Genomic DNA, 18060 nt, shown 5'->3' with positions numbered 1-18060 from the left:
CTTAACTACTGACTAATTAATGAATTTATGGAAACTATTAATTACTGATAACAAGATTATAACCGTGTATTAAATAGCTGAAAACGCACACATAATAAATGACTAGTGAGTTCTTTAACATTTACTGTGAACTTCTATCGTTTCAAGTAGAAATATCGCGTTTTCTGCAGCTTTCTTTCAAATTAAGCTCGATATCCTTTATAAGAACCATTGTTTCCGACATTTATTCATTCTTTTGGAATATATCAAAACAATTGTATTAATGTTTGGAAATCTTTATTTGGAGTAAGAGTGCATCTTAACTCGCCACAAATCGTAGCGGAAGTCGTGACAGCGAGACAGGGGTGCTGAGCTTCGAATTGGTCCTTATTTTGGCACGATTGTGTCCCACGTTCATACATTTGTGATTTTTTAAGTGTGTTTGACGACTTATAATATACTCCTCAAAATAATTTAAGGACCACAAAATTAAAGGGCTATAATTTCATCAAATTTATCATGACAAACAAAACAATTTATTATATGAACTTCATGATACCAGTAGTAAAAAAAACAGTAGTGACCACACCCTTTGATCTCATGCGTTTACCATTGCTATTCGCTATTACGTACTTTAATTAAAGCCCTTTAATGTTGTGGTCCTTAAGTTATTTTGAGGAGTATATAAGATTATTAGTTCATTTAGCTGCTAACAGACAACAAAGGCGTGTTGACAGAACAAAAAAGCCAGCTGTAGTACATGCTGATGAAGTAAAATATGCTGAATGTGTAGATTAGCTGACAACTTCATTATGGCACAATTTAGACTTCCATTGTTTCAAAGACACCAACAGATGAAGGCTTGTGGCTCCTTGCAGAATACAAAAAAACAGCTCAAATCAGACCAAATTAAGGGACTAGACACCAGATGATAAAATTGCAAGAAAAAAAACAACAGAAAAACAAAACAAAAACATACATCATATTTAATCGCTGTATATAACTCATTGAATCTCTTATTGATGTATCACTTCGCTTACGACACATGCATCTTTCGCAGTTTTGCGTATTTTTCCAATTCGAAATATACTGGGGTTGTCAACCACGTACATCCCGGAAAGTTTAAAAAACGTCGGTGTATTTATCTGTTCTCATAAACATATGATTAAAACATGTAACCCTTTATGCGCTAATTTTAAATGGCGAGACTCAGATGAGACAGCAACATGGTTGCTGCGTTTATTATATTAAGCTTGTTGGATGATGTATTATCGACTTCGACCAGCTCGCATTCACTATTCTAGGCTTGTTTTGAGGAAATACTGTATTTGTCGTGTTTTTTTTACATTCTGGTGTCTAGTCCCTTTATTAGTGATCATTGACTGTTTAGTCACATAAAGCTAACATTGTCATGCTCTTAACATTTGGCAAGCGCCTTACTTCTACTAATATGTATATATAGGTGAAAACTGCAGAAGTACACTGGTATAGCTAATAGATCTATAAGCGTTGTACTTTCGTCAAACCTTTTTGTTTTTTGCACCATTATTGTCAATGCTGTGTACTATATCTAGCACTGGTACTTTTGTTATTCATATCTACTTAATTAAATTGAAGAGTGTTTCTTGAGTAATCTTATTTTTGCTGAGATATTTGTAAAGAATATAGCTGAGGTATCGCCGTCGGCATTGGTGTCTTCTCCGCCATCATGCAACAAGGGTATACTTTGTCATAGCCTTATAACCCGATCAAGTTATGCTAGTTTATCTTCGTAAACATGTTGCGAAAGACAATGCGCACATGTTCAGCAAGACAGATGATCCTAGTTCCACTAATGGTTGATTTATGTCCCCTTAAAACAATAACAGATTAGTGTTGGCTTTGTAGCCTTCTTGTTTAGACACTCTGAACTCCGCCTAGCGCTTGAGGCCAACTAGTCAACTGTTTGTATTGGTATATTTCAATTTTGGTTCGTAAACATTAAGGTGTGTATTTCCATAATAATGATAATAAAAAAATGTTATGACTCTTATTAAACTGTATGTGCAATTATTCATCATCAGTCAAAGACACATTTGGAAACACTGCGAAGGTAAGGATTTCTTGGGTAGAAAACCCCCCATTCAAAACTACGTTATTATACAGAACTGGAAATCTAACGATATTCTCGACGATATATTGTTTGAAAGCACACATTACAGTCGAAACCCGTTGGCTCGATATCCCGAGACCGGCCAAAATACATCGAGCCTCGCGAATATCAAGCGAAGTGGGAATGCTTACACAGAGGTTAAACAATCCGTCCTTAACATCCAGTTACAATACAATGGAAAATTAGAGGGTCAAACTCAGTAAACGCAAATATAAAGCAACTGTTGATGCCCAAGGCAGGGCCCTAACGCCAATGAACTGCAGACACAAACGAACAAACCTCAAATACACAAGTACATACAGGACTAACAGACCACACACAGCACAAGGCATGTCTCAATATGTATACCCAGCAACAAGCGGACAAAAACTTCCAGACGATATTAACTGGGACAATTTCAAATATTTATCAGCTATTCAACAGTTTGGAAAACAAAAACGGGTATAACACTGAAATAAGACATGAAAAGCAGACATTACGGTCCATGGCAAAACAACCTGAGAAAGTAATTTGGCACCAGGAGTTATGTAACTATTATCGTTTTAATCATAATAACCTTCACTTGGATATTTTTCCGACGGTAATATGCGTGGATCGTAGGGGTGATAATGCATTTGTCTGTTCTGTCTACCATCACCGACAACATTGTTATCACACTTTCACACCCACTCACCGTGCTTTATTCCTCCTGGGTAAAGGAACCATTGATCCCAAAAAAACTCGGTTTTATTCTATGCAACGAATGATTAAAGATGCACTCTTACTACCAACTAAGATTTACCACAATTAATACAAATGTTTTAATATACCAAAAAGAATAAATAAAAGTACAAAACATTGGTTCTTATAAAGGAAACCGAGATTAATTTGAAATATAGGTGCAAACAACATGGAATTTCTACCTTATGAGACAATAGAAGATCACTGGTCATCTTTAAGCACTCACAAATTATTTAATATTTTAAGTGTTCAGCTATTACGCGGTTACAATCGTGTTATCAGTAATTAATATTTTGCAATAACTGCATAATTGTTGAAGGTTTGTCACTTCATAGCTATGTTTGTATTACTGGTAGATGTATTGATTATGAATAAGAGTGTCACTTTAAGTACTGTTCGTCAGGAAAAGTGAATTACCACCCGGACGCAAGCGTTTCTTCGATATTATGCAATATTAGTATACATACATCCTTTGGAAATATTTGACAATGTGTATAATTGAAAACATATTCTAGAAGTAGGACAAAACATACTAAAGTATTTACCCATTGCGCCAACAATAGCGTTATGATGGAATGAAAACCACGGAAGACTGTAATTAACGAGTAAGGCTGTCATGTCGGGAAGAAGTTAAACAATGCTGAGTATAAGATAATCCAGCAATCTGTGGTTGAATAAATCATATCCATTAGACTGTAAATGCCACAATGGCATGGTTATATAACACAGCTAACCAGGGACAGATCCAGGAGTTGATGTTCGTGTATGCGCAACATGAGACATGCGCGCCTTACCATAGGATCCGAAGAGTTTATGCTCCAAACATGAGTGAAGGTCCACACAAAAGAGCTTTTGACAGATTTTAGCCCGAAATTTAAAATTGCCTTCTAATTTGTGAATGTTTTTGTCTACGATATTGTTATCAATAATTTATTGTAACAATTTATGCCCCTCCCCCTCCAACAAAATTAATCCAATGGTTCTCCTACGAAATCGAGGTAACGACGGTTAGAATGTGGATATACCGAGTGTGATACCGGTTGAGTCTTCGTAAATCTTCGATCAAATTTGAACATTTTCGTACACCGGAGTGATGATGTTATGCGTAACTCTGATGAATGAGAAGGCATTGAACATGAATGGCATAATATATTATGGAATATTAATGTACATGAAGTTTCAGAGAGTTAGAACGATTACAACCCTGTGAAACAGAATACATTAAAAACATGGCATAAAGATAAATGCACGGGTGGCAGGATTTCATGTTGCGAAATCATGAATCAAACCTTTGACACATCGCAGAAATTACTTTTGGGATGTCAATCAAGATGTCAGAAGAATAGTATTTGTAAACATAGCAGCGTATTTTATACAAAGCACATGAGCGGACTACCATTAAAAAAACGTCACGCCGAAATAAAACTCCTGAAATCTGAAAGTGTTAAGTTTGCAAAGCAGCATGAACTAGTTTCTAAATAAATGCTGCATGAATTATAATACAATCTTGTTTTAAAATAATAAAGTTAACGGCTTGAAATCAAAATCAAAATAACATCATTATATAGTAAGAAACGCGTAATTGATATCATTATCGGGATATGAACGCAGTTTGGCTAGTAAAGGTACGCGTAAAGTCCTTCGGACACTACACACATTAACCAGTCCAACTGCGTTCATACCCCGATAATGTCATTTATCACGCAATTCATTCCTTTAAGTATAGGCATTGTATTTGTCTTCCACTCGATCGTTAGATAATTATATATGGCACACGCGCAAGTACAGCATGCATTTATTATGTTCACATTTTTCAATAATTATTGTAACGTTTGCATTAAAAAATGTTAACTGTGATTAACTGGATGTTTTAAACTGTACCACCCGAACTTCGATCAAAGAAGATTCACACTCATGAATATAATATGTCTTTTGTTTTTGGTGGCATACAAGCCAACGTATGTTATCTTAACATCACATCCTCTGAAAATCGATCTCGAATTTGTAACCTGATTAAAGCACATGAATACCTTAAGAAAGATTATCGCCTGTCGCTCACTGATTTGTATCATCTTTTCCTCATAACAAACGTCGCGGAAAAGGACAATGTATTGCACTGCTGTGGCCTGCAAATCGGTTTGACTTAATTGGCACGTATCACCTAGTTGTGTATATCTTGTTTGCACCTGGACGATTTATGACGTGTTGGAATTTTATAAACTAAGACGAGCGCAATTTTTTTTAATCAAATAATCATGTTTTTGAAATGATATTTATATTGGAAATCCTATTGCAAATCTGAGCAGAATGTGTTGCTATTGATGATCACTTTATTTAATAAACAGCGGTCACAATTATCAAATTTTCAGGCCTGGCCGAATAATAATCAAACTCAACTGGTTGTTTACAACACTGTATATTCTGTAAAGGGAAACGAATTTATATATGTCTTTCTTTTTTGATTTTGATTATTAAGGGCATGAATAAAATCATAACTACAATTATCAAGATTGGACCCTGTAATTGAAGATTACAGGCCTTTGCTGAATGCTTGGTCGAGACGTTTTAAACTGCTGATCACATATAATTACATTAATTGCATTGTCGAAGGGAAAAATCGGAGATCTTTGGAACAAACCAAGATGTAAGTTCTCTGCAATTATGTAGTTTGATAGATATTATCTTCATTGTACAAATTGAACTGTGCTCCAAGGCATTTATAAGGTGTTTTTTTCCGAAATAATGTATAACTATTCGTCCCTCATTGTGTCAATTTGTACAGACTAAGTCTATACGCATACATCGAATGAGAAAGACACATACCCAAATCCAGGCTAATTAAAGGGAGCCCTTAAATTGCTTTCACGTTGGTCGACCAAATTATATAACCAGTGTCATAACCATGTCTTTGAAATATTAAGTGACTATTGGGCATTTTCTGATGTGTGTGTGTGTGTGTGTGTGTGTGTGTGTGTGGTTGTGTGTGTGAGCGTGTGCGTGCGTGCGTGCGTGCGTGTGTGCGTGCGTGCGTGTGTGTGTGTGTAGTTATAGACATAATAATAATTTTTCCATCATCATATTGGTATACTGAATTGAGATAAAGTAATCGTATGTGTTTATTCATTTATTTGTTCGCCGTTGATTTTACTTACGACTATATTGGTCATATAGATTCAAGCATTGGCCATGAGTTCTTAACCGAACATGTATGTACATGCATAAGTTATACCGTTCATAAATATACAGTAGAGATACATTTTATAATTGATATATTTAGAGAATTATATTAAATTATATAGATATAGTGACATTGGGAAATAAATAAACCCGTTTATATATCTGTTCCACCATACATGTACATATAAGCTATTGTATTACATTAATTTGATCACGGGTCATATTAGCCATTTCAAAGATGTAGTGTGTTGTATATGTCTTTTGGATAAGCCTTGTTGTTATATAAGTATGAAGACCAACATGGCATTGGCGGATCAGTTTGTATTGAATTATTTCAGCTCCATTGTGGGGAAGAGTGATAGCTGAAGGAACCCCTTTCAAATCCGTTTCCTGGTGTCCTTTTTGAGAGGTCAAGGGTAGGTACACATGGTAGGGATCGAAATCACAACGTTTTGAGTCAGTTTAAGACTGTCAAGTTGTATACGACGAGCAATTTCGCTTATAATAAATGATAACTTGAAAAACGTTGTTTATAATTTCACTGCTTTCTATTTTTAATCCATCGCCGTTAACCACGGTACTTTTTTCATACCTAGTATTTCATCGGAGGTATCCGACAATGTGTCGCATCTGATTGACCAGACACTGATTATAGCAAAATTTCCTTTAGTAACGGTGGTTTATTTGGTACATTTTTTAGCATCAAGAAATAAATCTTAACTTTATGTGTTTGTCAAAATATCCAACCCTTAAAGGGGCTGTCTCACGTATGATAAAATAGCGGAAAAAAAGAAAATTATCGAAAACTGACATAAACTTGGCATCGATGTGTACAATGCATTGAAACTTACTAACTGAAGTACCACATAGTTTACAATTTATTTAAGTTTAGCAGTTTCTCGTATTTTTCCATTAAAAAAGATTACTTGGTATGTATACCAGGTAGAATTCATTCCTTATGTGTGATTGGCTAGTCGGTGTTATCACGTGATATTACCGAGGTAGGTGTATTGCTTAATTATGTCACCCGATTAGAGTAAGCCTTTGTTGCTCAGTGAGTAAGACGCTGGACTTCTGTGACACAGTCCCTTTAACGTTTTAGCTCAACGCATTACGCTGTGCTTGTGCCAGTTATTTTACCTTCCGGAATACCCTGAGTGAAACATTGTCCAAACATTGCATCGTAGTATTTGGCAACATTACAGAGATGGACTATTGTTGAATTCAACATTCCGTAAATCAGTTTTCTTTATCTAACAAGGCGATTATAAATAAGCAAATCGTCCTTTTGAAGTCAGAACTATGTTGAGGTTTAAACTGTCAGCAATAATAATAATATGATTTCTCTTCAACAGACGAGAAAGAAAGCTTGAATTGTTAAGTCTCCTCTTGCATCTGCAATTTTTATTATAAAGGCTATGTTTTGAATAAAGTTTAAGATTAAAGCTGCTAAGAAAAAACACACCTATGTTTCTGCAATTTGATTTGTTCAAGTGTATATTCTATAAAAATGCTTCCTCGTGTTCGGAGTCAACTTAAAACGCACTATGTCTCCATCTTCAGAATAACAAATAAAACTTTAGGTCAAGCTCAATAGTCGAAAGTTAAAAAATAAACCCAGTTTAGAGGCGCAACTGATGTGCCTTATACAGCAATGAACTACAGTAATAACAGTATAAACACCTCATACACAAATATAAACACCATCAGTGTGTGTATACCACGTGATAAATTGCGTCATAAATGCTACGTCGGAAGGCAATATTTTGATTTGAAAAAAGACTTTAAACAAAGATAACTTCACCATTTAAATGAAACATAGCGCAGTCAACGCCGCTTACAGAGCCCTGCCTTCGGTCTTTTACCAGAGTTTGATTGAGAGTTGAGTTTCTTTGAACACTTCGACAAACTATTTAACAATACGGCTGTCTGTCAAAGCACTGTCAAAACATGATTTTGGCAACAGGTTTGTCGAAGTGTTTGATGGAACTAATGACTTTATCAAATTTCGGAAATAAAACAATTGCTGGGCTCTTTAAGCGGCATAGATTGCCCTTTGTTTCATTTACAATGGCATTGTAAAAGAAAAGTTATCTTTTATTTAAGTTTTCATTTTAAGCAAAATGTTGCCTTCCGACGTATCATATATGACTTAATTTATCACGTGATATACACACACTGACCATAGCCTCATCAAATTAGCTTTACCGATAAAAAATTGGAAAACCGCTATGGAACGGTCGGTAAATCTCGAGTTCACTGAAACACGACTCTACAGGGGACTTAAACTAATTTGCATCGCCATAGCCTCATACTTGTCCCGATATTTATAAGTAGTTACAAAATTAAAGAAACAAGCCTCATAAAAGCCAGCATCAACTTGAAAATATTGAAGAATACATCAAGCCAGTGTAAAAGAGCTACATCTTAAAACGTATGATTAAGTCATTCAAAGACAGCCATCTGACATACCACGTCTAAGGAAGGTTATAAACTATGTCTTCATATTGTGTTTTAATGCAGTTCCTCATAAAATGATTGTAAAACAAGGAGGAAAATATCGGTAAGAGGATAATAGTAATCAATGAAATATATATTTATATACAAAAATACAGTCCTGTCGTATATACTTTTTGAAAAACTGTAAATAGTACTAACATTTGTACTTATGTTCTTGGTGCTTAAATATAATTGCTCAGACACGAATTATGTCTACAATAAACATTTAAGTGTTTCATAAGTGTCAATGCTATATTTGATACATTTTATCTACCCAAAAACGAACGACAATCATATTTAACATATGTAAGATCATAAAATCAAAGTTATACGCATTACGCTGTGCCTGTGCCAGCAATTTTTTCTTTCCGTAATATCATTTCCTATGCACGATCTCCCTTTTATTACATCGTACTTTTTGCAAATAAGAGCTTGCTTATTGTTGTATTCAAGATTCCTTAAATAAGTGTTTATTTTATTAAGCATCAATGAATTATCAAACCATTCTTTTTGAAGTACTAGTATATAATGAAGTTTACATAGTAAATCATCTTGATATGGCTTCTCTTCAATGGCCGAGAATGAAAGCCTGTTTTATTAACTCTTCGCAAGGATCTGCAAAAACGTTTGCAGAATATATTTTGAGATCTGTATCTAGTTCTCATTGACTTTGCTACTGAGCATGTTTCTGTAGCTTTTTGCATATATATTGACATAAAACACAAGATTTGATTCATTAACAATTTAAGAAATCACGAAAATAATGCTGTAAATGCAATGCACAACTCTTACCTATAAAAACATCCTACCTATAATAAACTAAATATATATAAATTTAAACGTATATTTCATAAGGTACCCTGGATTAATTTGATTATTAGGTCGTATTTTCAATTGTACATTTTCTGTCAAATTGTAAGCGTTGGTATTGCTTCACATGTATCAAATAATATCATTTTTCATATTGAATTTATTTACTCGCAATGTTTTATGAGCGGTATTTATAATTTAAGGTTACTATGGGAATAAATTCAGAACCTAAAACTTACCACGAGATTGTAATATGGCATTCTGATAAGTGAACAAACTACTCGATTTGAGACAAATAGGACAACAAACACAGCCCATTTGAATATCAAAATAGCCATTCGGAGCTCCTCGGCCATTTTTATCGAAACAACCTCGGATGTATGCCGGTACATCAGTTGAAGTAGTTCATAAACTTTTGAATTATATCATTTATGAAATGAAGTGTTTTAGAATTGTATTTATTGATCTAAGATTAAATTGATTGCCATTGAAGTATATTATTGCAAACATAATTAAGATTTCCAAGAGTAAAGTCATTAAGTTTAACTGCTAAATAAAATCACTACGCGATCTTCTTGCAGCGGACTTAAACGTACCTTTTTAAAGTATGTAAACCGTCCAAATACATCCGAGGTTGTTTCTGATAAAAATGGCCGAGGAGTTCCGAATGCAAAATAGCGTGTATCAATCAATGTTGGTGTGTCGCCTAAAACAAATAAAACCTTAAGCTATCACCTGAGTCAACACAAACATAAACCGAAATATAATGTTTCACATTATAACAACCTACAACATGATTTGACCAGATACAGACATCACTTGCAACAACTTAAAACAGACAAAGCATATACACACGTACATAACTACCAGTATCACTGGCATGAAAAAAACAACAGTCGAAAAGCAACACACATATTAAAGACAACTGTAAGTAAGTTCTATAAAACTTTAAAACAATGTTATTTTTGAAAATCGACCAATAAACGTGAAAACAAACAGTTATAATGGTGGTTTTCATAACAATGTTTGTCAAAACGATGTTTTGTATTTATGAAAAACAACACAAGGATCTACGAAATGATTTAAGTAGTTATAGTAGCAATAACAGTTTCGAATTATACAAATCATCATTAGGATATCTGACTGTACTATACATGAATGACGATGATAATCGTCGGGAATTTATACTATACTTGTGCTTTATTGCTATAATCTTTGCCAACATCGAGCAAAATGTTCACACCCACGCATTATGTCGAGTTCACAATGGGTGCAAGTGAGATAGACCGATACTGATCGTATTTGCCATAGGTTTATTCTCAACTCGTGAATGGATTTAAGGAAATCAAAGCATACATAAATACAAGGATAGATAAGCACTGTATTTGTCTACCACTCGATCGTTAGATAATTACAGATGGCTCACGCACTAGTACAGCATGCATTTATTATGTTCACATTTTTCAATAATTATTATAACGTTTACATTACAAAATGTAAACTGTGATTAATTGAATGTTTTTTCACGATTAGTGGAGAAAACAAAAACATATTTGTGCACTAAAACATGTGTTTTCATACTCTGACAAAACGCAATTCGTGAATGCCGTCATTTTTTTTCACATTAACCGCAATACAACGTCATATTTCAATCACAAGTGTAGTTTTATGCACTATCAGGGGTTTTCCGAAGGAATATGAACAAAAAAAATCGATGTAAAATTATATCATCTTAAAAAACGGAAAATGAGTATACGTTCGTTTGTTTGCGGGTCGTGTTTGTATCCGTTCGTTGTGTACTTGAAATTACTTTATCAGTTAATATATTGTTTTACTTAATCATTCAATGGTTTCAAATCGGTGTTGGCTCTGATAAGGCTAAAATTTTAAATTTTAAAAATATTAACAAATGTTGGGAAACGTGCGAGGCAGTTTTCATACAAACAAGTTTGAGCCCCGAGTACATTTCTGTTCCAATGAACTCGTCTTTCACTGGCCGTTTCAAGGCGGCCATTGCATAACTCATGGTAAAAGTGCGTATGTTTGTTGTTGTTATTTGTGTATTTGGTGCTTATACGTTTGTGTCTCTAGTTCATTGTATCGATGTGTACAATTAATGCATTGAAACTTACTAACTGATGATCCACATAGTTTACAAATGATTTATTAATAGCAGTTATTTCGTGTTTTTCCATTAAAAAAGATTACTAGGTATGTTTACCGAGTAGAGTTCATTTCTTATGCGTAATCTGCCGTTGATGTTATTACGTGATATAAGCGAGTTAGGTATATATCTGGAAATTCCACCCAGTAAGAGTAAGTCTTCATAGCATAGTGGATTCGACACTGCACTGCATTTTTTTATATTTTGGTGTTTTATTTACAATAACGATATCAAAGAGTAAAATAGTTTATTAAAAAATTGTCCTTAGATTCGTTAAAGAAAAAAAACACAACTTTTTTGGGTCCAATCTGGTGTTCAGTCCCTTTCATAAAGAACAAATGAAGCCTATGCTGTATTAAATTTGAGACAAACAAAAAGAAGACAGTACAAAGTTCAAAAAGTTGACCAATTTGAGAAGACCTTCACGTAATTTATAAATTTCCATGCAATTCAGACAATTTTAATGCTAGAAATCACAAAAAAACATTCCCTTGAAATATTCCTGTCATAGTTTAAACTCATAATCAAATTTCAATGCACAGCATTTCAAATTATTTTAAACAGATGAAAAACTGTTATTTTTAAAAAGCACAATACATTGTATATCTTTTATGTGACCTTACATTATAATGAATTTATTCAGATCATAATTTAGTGACTTTTCTTGCACTTAAATGTGAACAAGTATGCTTGAGATTGAACACTAAGGAAAACAAATTTCAAAGAATGAAATTAAATGAAGCACAACATATCTTTGATATACAAAAAATGAAACTTTATAGTCTTTCAAAACTTTAACATTTACTAAATACGGTTACATAAAATGATGAATACATTTGTAGGATTTGATATACCACTAAATATAACCGTCGGCTTCGTTCATTCTAAACTTTCTCTCAGTGATAAGGAATAAATTTTATTCACTGCAGTTGTTTTCTAACTTTATGAAAATAAGAACAATGGAAACAATACATTTACTACTGTTGATAAGTGCAGATTGTGGGAGGTCATGGTTGATTTCACTGAACCACCAATAAGCCCTGCCGGAATTGGATACTGATTGGTCAGTCAAGTGTTTTGGTATGCATGATTAGCATGAATCTTAATTTTAACCATCATTTATGAATGTTTACAAAATCATTGAATATTGAAATAACAAGCGAAATGTTAGTTTGAATGATGAAAGCCATGAAATATGTGAAGTATTCAAAAAGAGACCATTTTTCAGCTTGTGTAAGTATTGAGAAAATTATTAAGTAAAATTATTTATTGTTTATCAGGAATATGTTGATAACTCATGTTTAGGCCTATAGTGATCATACTTGATTGCTATGTTATTGCAATATGTTTTATTCATTGCAATATTTATGTAAAACATTTTTATGTTGACTTAAGTTTGTAGATAAAAACTAATGGTATTGGTGATGTGTGAATGATCTCTTAAGTCTTTAAAACCCCTTTTGGTGTTGTGAGTTTTTTTGCTCTGTCTTGATCACTTTAGCTTTTGAAGATTTTCAAAGTAACTGCAAAACAAGTCCAGCTGTCTAGAAAGACTATGTCAAACCCTTACCAGATAAAATTTCTAGTGTTTTCAAATTACCAGCTTGGCAATGGTTTTATCATAACATAGGATATTAATGCTATTGGTTTTAAAGAAAATGCTTGTGTTTTTGTATGTGGAATGATATATCATAAGTGGCACTAAATTGAACATAATTTATAGTTCTCATTGATAAAACACATAGCCCCAAGTACATGTGGATCCAAGATTTAAGGCTTGGATGGAGTCAGTGCAAGAAAATTGCATGTTACATTGTTAATACATTGTACTTTCCAACGCAAGAACTGTTTGTTTATTCAAGTAAATAAAGCAATCCCCACACCAAGGAACTGCAGTATTGCTTAACCAGCTCAATTGACATCATGAGTTGGAGTTTAAATTGCTGCAATTAAAGGCACATCGAGATATCAGAATTATTCAAACTCTGATTTAGCAACCTTATTATAGTTTAATATATGAACTACTTTTGCGAAATGAAAGCTTTTTCAGATTTACAAGGACGGGTAAAAGTATTTGTAGTAAAGTAAATGTACTGCAACACCTGATATATGTTGCCTAGGAATCCAACAAACTCTAGGCACTCCAAATGTTACAGTTCTATTCAATTCGGTGTGCCTGAAATGAAAGTTTCTTGATTCTACATTCAACATCTTCTTTCTGTATGACCAATGACCAGGAGAATCATGAACCTACAACCATTTGCAACTCCTGAGAAAGGGAGCTATCAGGACAGAGACAGAGGACAATACAAGAATGGCCAACTGTTGCATTTATTGATGTCTTTTACAAATATTGTCCGAAGTATGGCCCTTTGGTGTAAAGCTCCCCTGAAAAAGAGGTGACAGGTTTTCTATATAGGATATAATTACATCATTGAAAATCTTCTCTGAAACTGCAAATAACAGACCTTTGATATAAAATGATTGGATCAAATTAAAGAAGTATGTGTACTTTGGTTAACATACGCCAACACGTAAATTAATTTGTATAGGTCAGATTTAACGACATTGTGAAATTCAAAAGAACTATGACTTTATCTGATTAAACGCATTAGCCCCCCCCCCCTCCCTCTACCCACACTTAACAAGACTTTTCAAATTTCCTTTGCAGCTTGCAAGCAGTTTTAGTCTAAAGTTTAAGCTAGCCCATTAAACAGTGACCCCTTGTGGTGTGAGCCGATTTGTTTAATGCTTAGAACATGGTTATCAACATTCCCCTAAATGAAGCCCTAGTCCAGCAGTGCTTTAAGCACATTGATTACTAAAGTAATATACTACAAGTTGGAAGCTGGAATTTATTCGGAACACGTTAATCATGATAATACCGAAAATTAAATGACAGTACTTGTGAAACTTAATTTTGTCAGAATTTTCAAGATTTTCCCAAAACTGTCATAGAATCACGGCGTGTCTGGAAACAAAGCAGTGCAACTGTACTTCACCAGGTTGTTGAACTGCATGGGTTCTAGATATAAGATAAGCGTGCAAGGTTCTCACTCGCACTTTTACTCAGCCGATGCACGTGACAAATCATTTTCCGGACTGTCAAAACATTTGCATCAAAGAATGTCAGTATTGAATTATATCGTATCTTACCACCCGGAACAGTTTATAATGAAGAGTCACATTCGATAATGCATCATTTGTTTCGCGGAAGCATACCGACCAAAGAATATTTTATTCTTAACAAGCATTTTCCATCAATCATATCAAATAAAAGATGATTTCGTGAAGAGTTTGTCTGCCATCTCTTGCTTGATTATTATATTGCCAAGCCAAACAATCATTACATTGCCAAACACTGAGTTATATCTTCTCAACATGTTTTTATTGCAATGATCACGGAAAAGGACACTATACGATCGATGCATAGACTTACAAATTGATCCAACTGTGTTGGCACTAAGGACCTAGTTTCGAACACCTTATATGAGCCTAGTCCTTAAGGTATAGCTAGAACTAATTGATATGTTATTAAACCAAAGAAAAAACTGTGTTGCATTTGCCTGTGATGCTACTGTTTTATCGCCATATAAATTTGGTGTCCACAAGTGTATGCTAAGTGTTCATTCACAATTTAATTCGTTATCATTTGTTCAACTTTGTTTTGTTTAAATTACTTTAATGAAAAGGGCCTTGGATTAAACAATTGGTTTACCTGACCACACCAAGGCGGTGACTCCAATATTAAAAACTGATCAAATTGTATAAATGTTATGGTAAACTGCCACTAAGTATTCACTCATCTTTGTAAAATCCGCCTAAATCTCAGTTTATCATTCTTCTTTTGAATTCGATTATATAAATGGCAAGGCAATCTTTAATGATTGTAGATTGCTATGCGTTTAACATGGCGATAAGATAGTTCAGTTAGTAGCGCTTCTAGGTCATTATCCGAGAGTCAGTGGTTCGTGCCTTACATTCGGATCTTCAAGTTTGTACAGGTGGGTTGCTAAAATATGAAACACATTATTAACCCATTTGTATTCTGAAGAGATGTTACAAAAATGTTAACATGTATAGACATAGGGAAGTATTTATCTTCAACGTAATTTTGAAAAACAAAAATTATACATATTTTCCGTCATCCAAAACACATCATTTTGTCGGAACAGACACATTTAAAATTATCCTGAGCAAATGTTTTCTTCGGTATATATTGTATGACAAAATTAAATGATTATAGAGAACTTGAAACATTGACGATGTTCTAGAAGAAAGGCCCCCTTGAAGCATCTATTAAACCAAAGGCATTTTCTTTTAGTTGAGTTGTGTCTGAATCTGTGTCACACTCTGAGATTTTGGGTCCTATTAAGGTAATGGACGTAATGAAATATGCACATATCTGTGTTCACTAGCCTGTCTTGAATGTAACGCTGAAGGTTTTTTTTTGTTTCCTTTTCGTTTTTTACCAAGGAATTAACCGATATTGGTATGACGAAGTTAATTGTAATTTTCTGCAAAACGATTTCGTAAGGTTTAGACATGTTTTAAACATGATCAGATTTGGCTGAAAAAGGTTACTCATTAAAGTGGAAAAATACAGGACAATACGCAATGTTTTCCTATAATTTTCTTATATATTATTTTGGTTACTGACGAATGAAGCCATGCTTTTTACAGCCAACTCAAAACATGTATTATTTTTAAAAATATATTAATTCATACGGACCAAATACTAACTTACCGATAAACGTTGAGGTTACCTGCTTTTATCATTCTAGATTTAACCAGACATTAATGGAAAAAATATCAGTCCCGACAACATGAAGACAAGCGGACAAAAATCCAAGGTATAACAACTGCTCAAGTACTTAGCAGATGTTCGACATTATTCCATAACAGTTGTGAAACAACTGGTACAAAACTGGATAAATAAAAACATCAAGCAGACATAACGATGCAAAACAACCCAGGATCTGAGTATTAAAGACATTATATGATATTAGAATTATCCGCTGAAATCATAATAATCTTAGCTGCGATTTCCTTTCGACGGCAATATGCATAGCAGACGATGAGAATCAATGATAATTGTCGGGATTTTGTATAAGTGGTTTACCTCTAATAATTCCGACAACATCGGTATTGCACGTCCACACCCACCCACCATGTGTTTTACTGCCAAAACGTAAAGTTCGTTTAAAACTCAGTCAAAATCAAGGCAACGAAAGGATAAACTATAAAATAGGTTTGTCAGGACGGTCAATTGCCGCTCGGACTTGAGCTTTTCTTCGATGTTATGCAATACATAGTATGCATAGATCCTTGGTGTTATTTTTGCATATTGGCGCTACGCTCTTGACATCAAAAGTTTAGTTAAACATTATACGGAGGGTATCTCCTACAACGAATCCATTAGTTTATATAAGCGACCATGTAGCATTAATAAATTAAATAAGTAATCGTTACATTTGCCTTCCAGTCAGTCCGTCCAACTTTAAATAAAAAAGTAGCCCGTGGGTAACATAAAAGTTTCCAGCATGGCTTCTTATATTGAGTGGAAGAAAGATGATATCGGCCCGTTGAAGGTAAAGCAGAAGTTAAACGTCTTGTCAATCCGATCCGTTACTGTGTCTGCTCCATTAATGTTTTATTTATACGGTCAATGTCAAATGGCGGTGTCAAAGAACAAATCAAGTCACTATTTTTCCTCATAAGTTACATTTGATTCCGATTGTTATATCACAAATAAGCTTAAGAAAACAGAATATCTTGGGTACAGAGCCATTCGATCGCTTTGATAATAATAGATTACAAACGGACTAATACAATATACATTTACTAATTATGTTCATATCTTTCAGTAATTATTTTAGCGTTTGAAAAGGAAAATGTGAACTATTATTAATTGTATCATTTTATATTGTACCACCCAAACTGCTTCGATCAAAGAGTCACACTCATGCATGTAATGTTCCATTTGTTTCTTGCGTTGCATACTAGCCAAAACATAACTTCATGCAGAGATTTTACATTAATCATATCCACTGAAAATCGACTTCAGTGTTGCCTGTTATCTCGTGCAAATTGACTGCAATGACAGTAAATACCTAATAGATCATCGAATTGTCTTCTTAAATTGTTTTCTTATTACAAACGTCGCGGAAAAGAATAATGCATTTACCCCTGCAGAGGCCTACAAATCGGTTCAACTTAATTGGCACGAATCAACTAGACTTATTTGCAACTACACAGTTATGACTTGTTAAACTTTCTTGAACTAAGACGAACGCAATGTCTTATCAAACATTTAATATTTTGAAGCGTTTTGATATTGGAAATTATATTGCAAAACGTTTGAGAAAGTTATTGCCATTGCAGATGATTATTAATTAATATAACAACGTCTTTAAGTATAGATTTCTCAGATTGTTATAATCTCACACCTATATTTTACCTGTTTTGCCAGTTTATTTTCATGAAACAAGTTTCGTTTAATAGTGCAAAGATGAGCATTCCGTGTAAAAAGCGACCATTAGATTTTACGCGTAGAGAC

At 33.9% G+C, this 18060-nt stretch overlaps 1 protein-coding gene across 21 annotated transcripts in view; it reads right to left on the bottom strand.

Annotated features, from left to right (window-relative positions):
• LOC128213615 (collagen alpha-1(I) chain-like) overlaps positions 1–18060 on the bottom strand; it is a 257574-nt gene that overhangs the window by 110830 nt on the left and 128684 nt on the right. For 4 of the 21 annotated variants that reach the window (XM_052919567.1, XM_052919568.1, XM_052919566.1 and 1 more), the window contains exon 3: positions 9934–10043. The exons of the other annotated variants lie outside the window; for them this stretch is intronic. The gene's annotated coding sequence lies outside the window, so the exon portion shown is untranslated. The remainder of the gene's footprint in view (positions 1–9933; positions 10044–18060) is intronic. 21 annotated transcript variants of the gene reach the window in all.

The sequence above is a fragment of the Mya arenaria genome, chromosome 13, assembly GCF_026914265.1.
Source record: "Mya arenaria isolate MELC-2E11 chromosome 13, ASM2691426v1".
Taxonomy (NCBI): Eukaryota; Metazoa; Mollusca; class Bivalvia; order Myida; family Myidae; genus Mya; species Mya arenaria.
Note: the sequence above shows the minus strand (reverse complement) of the source record. Positions and strands in the feature narration are given on the sequence as shown.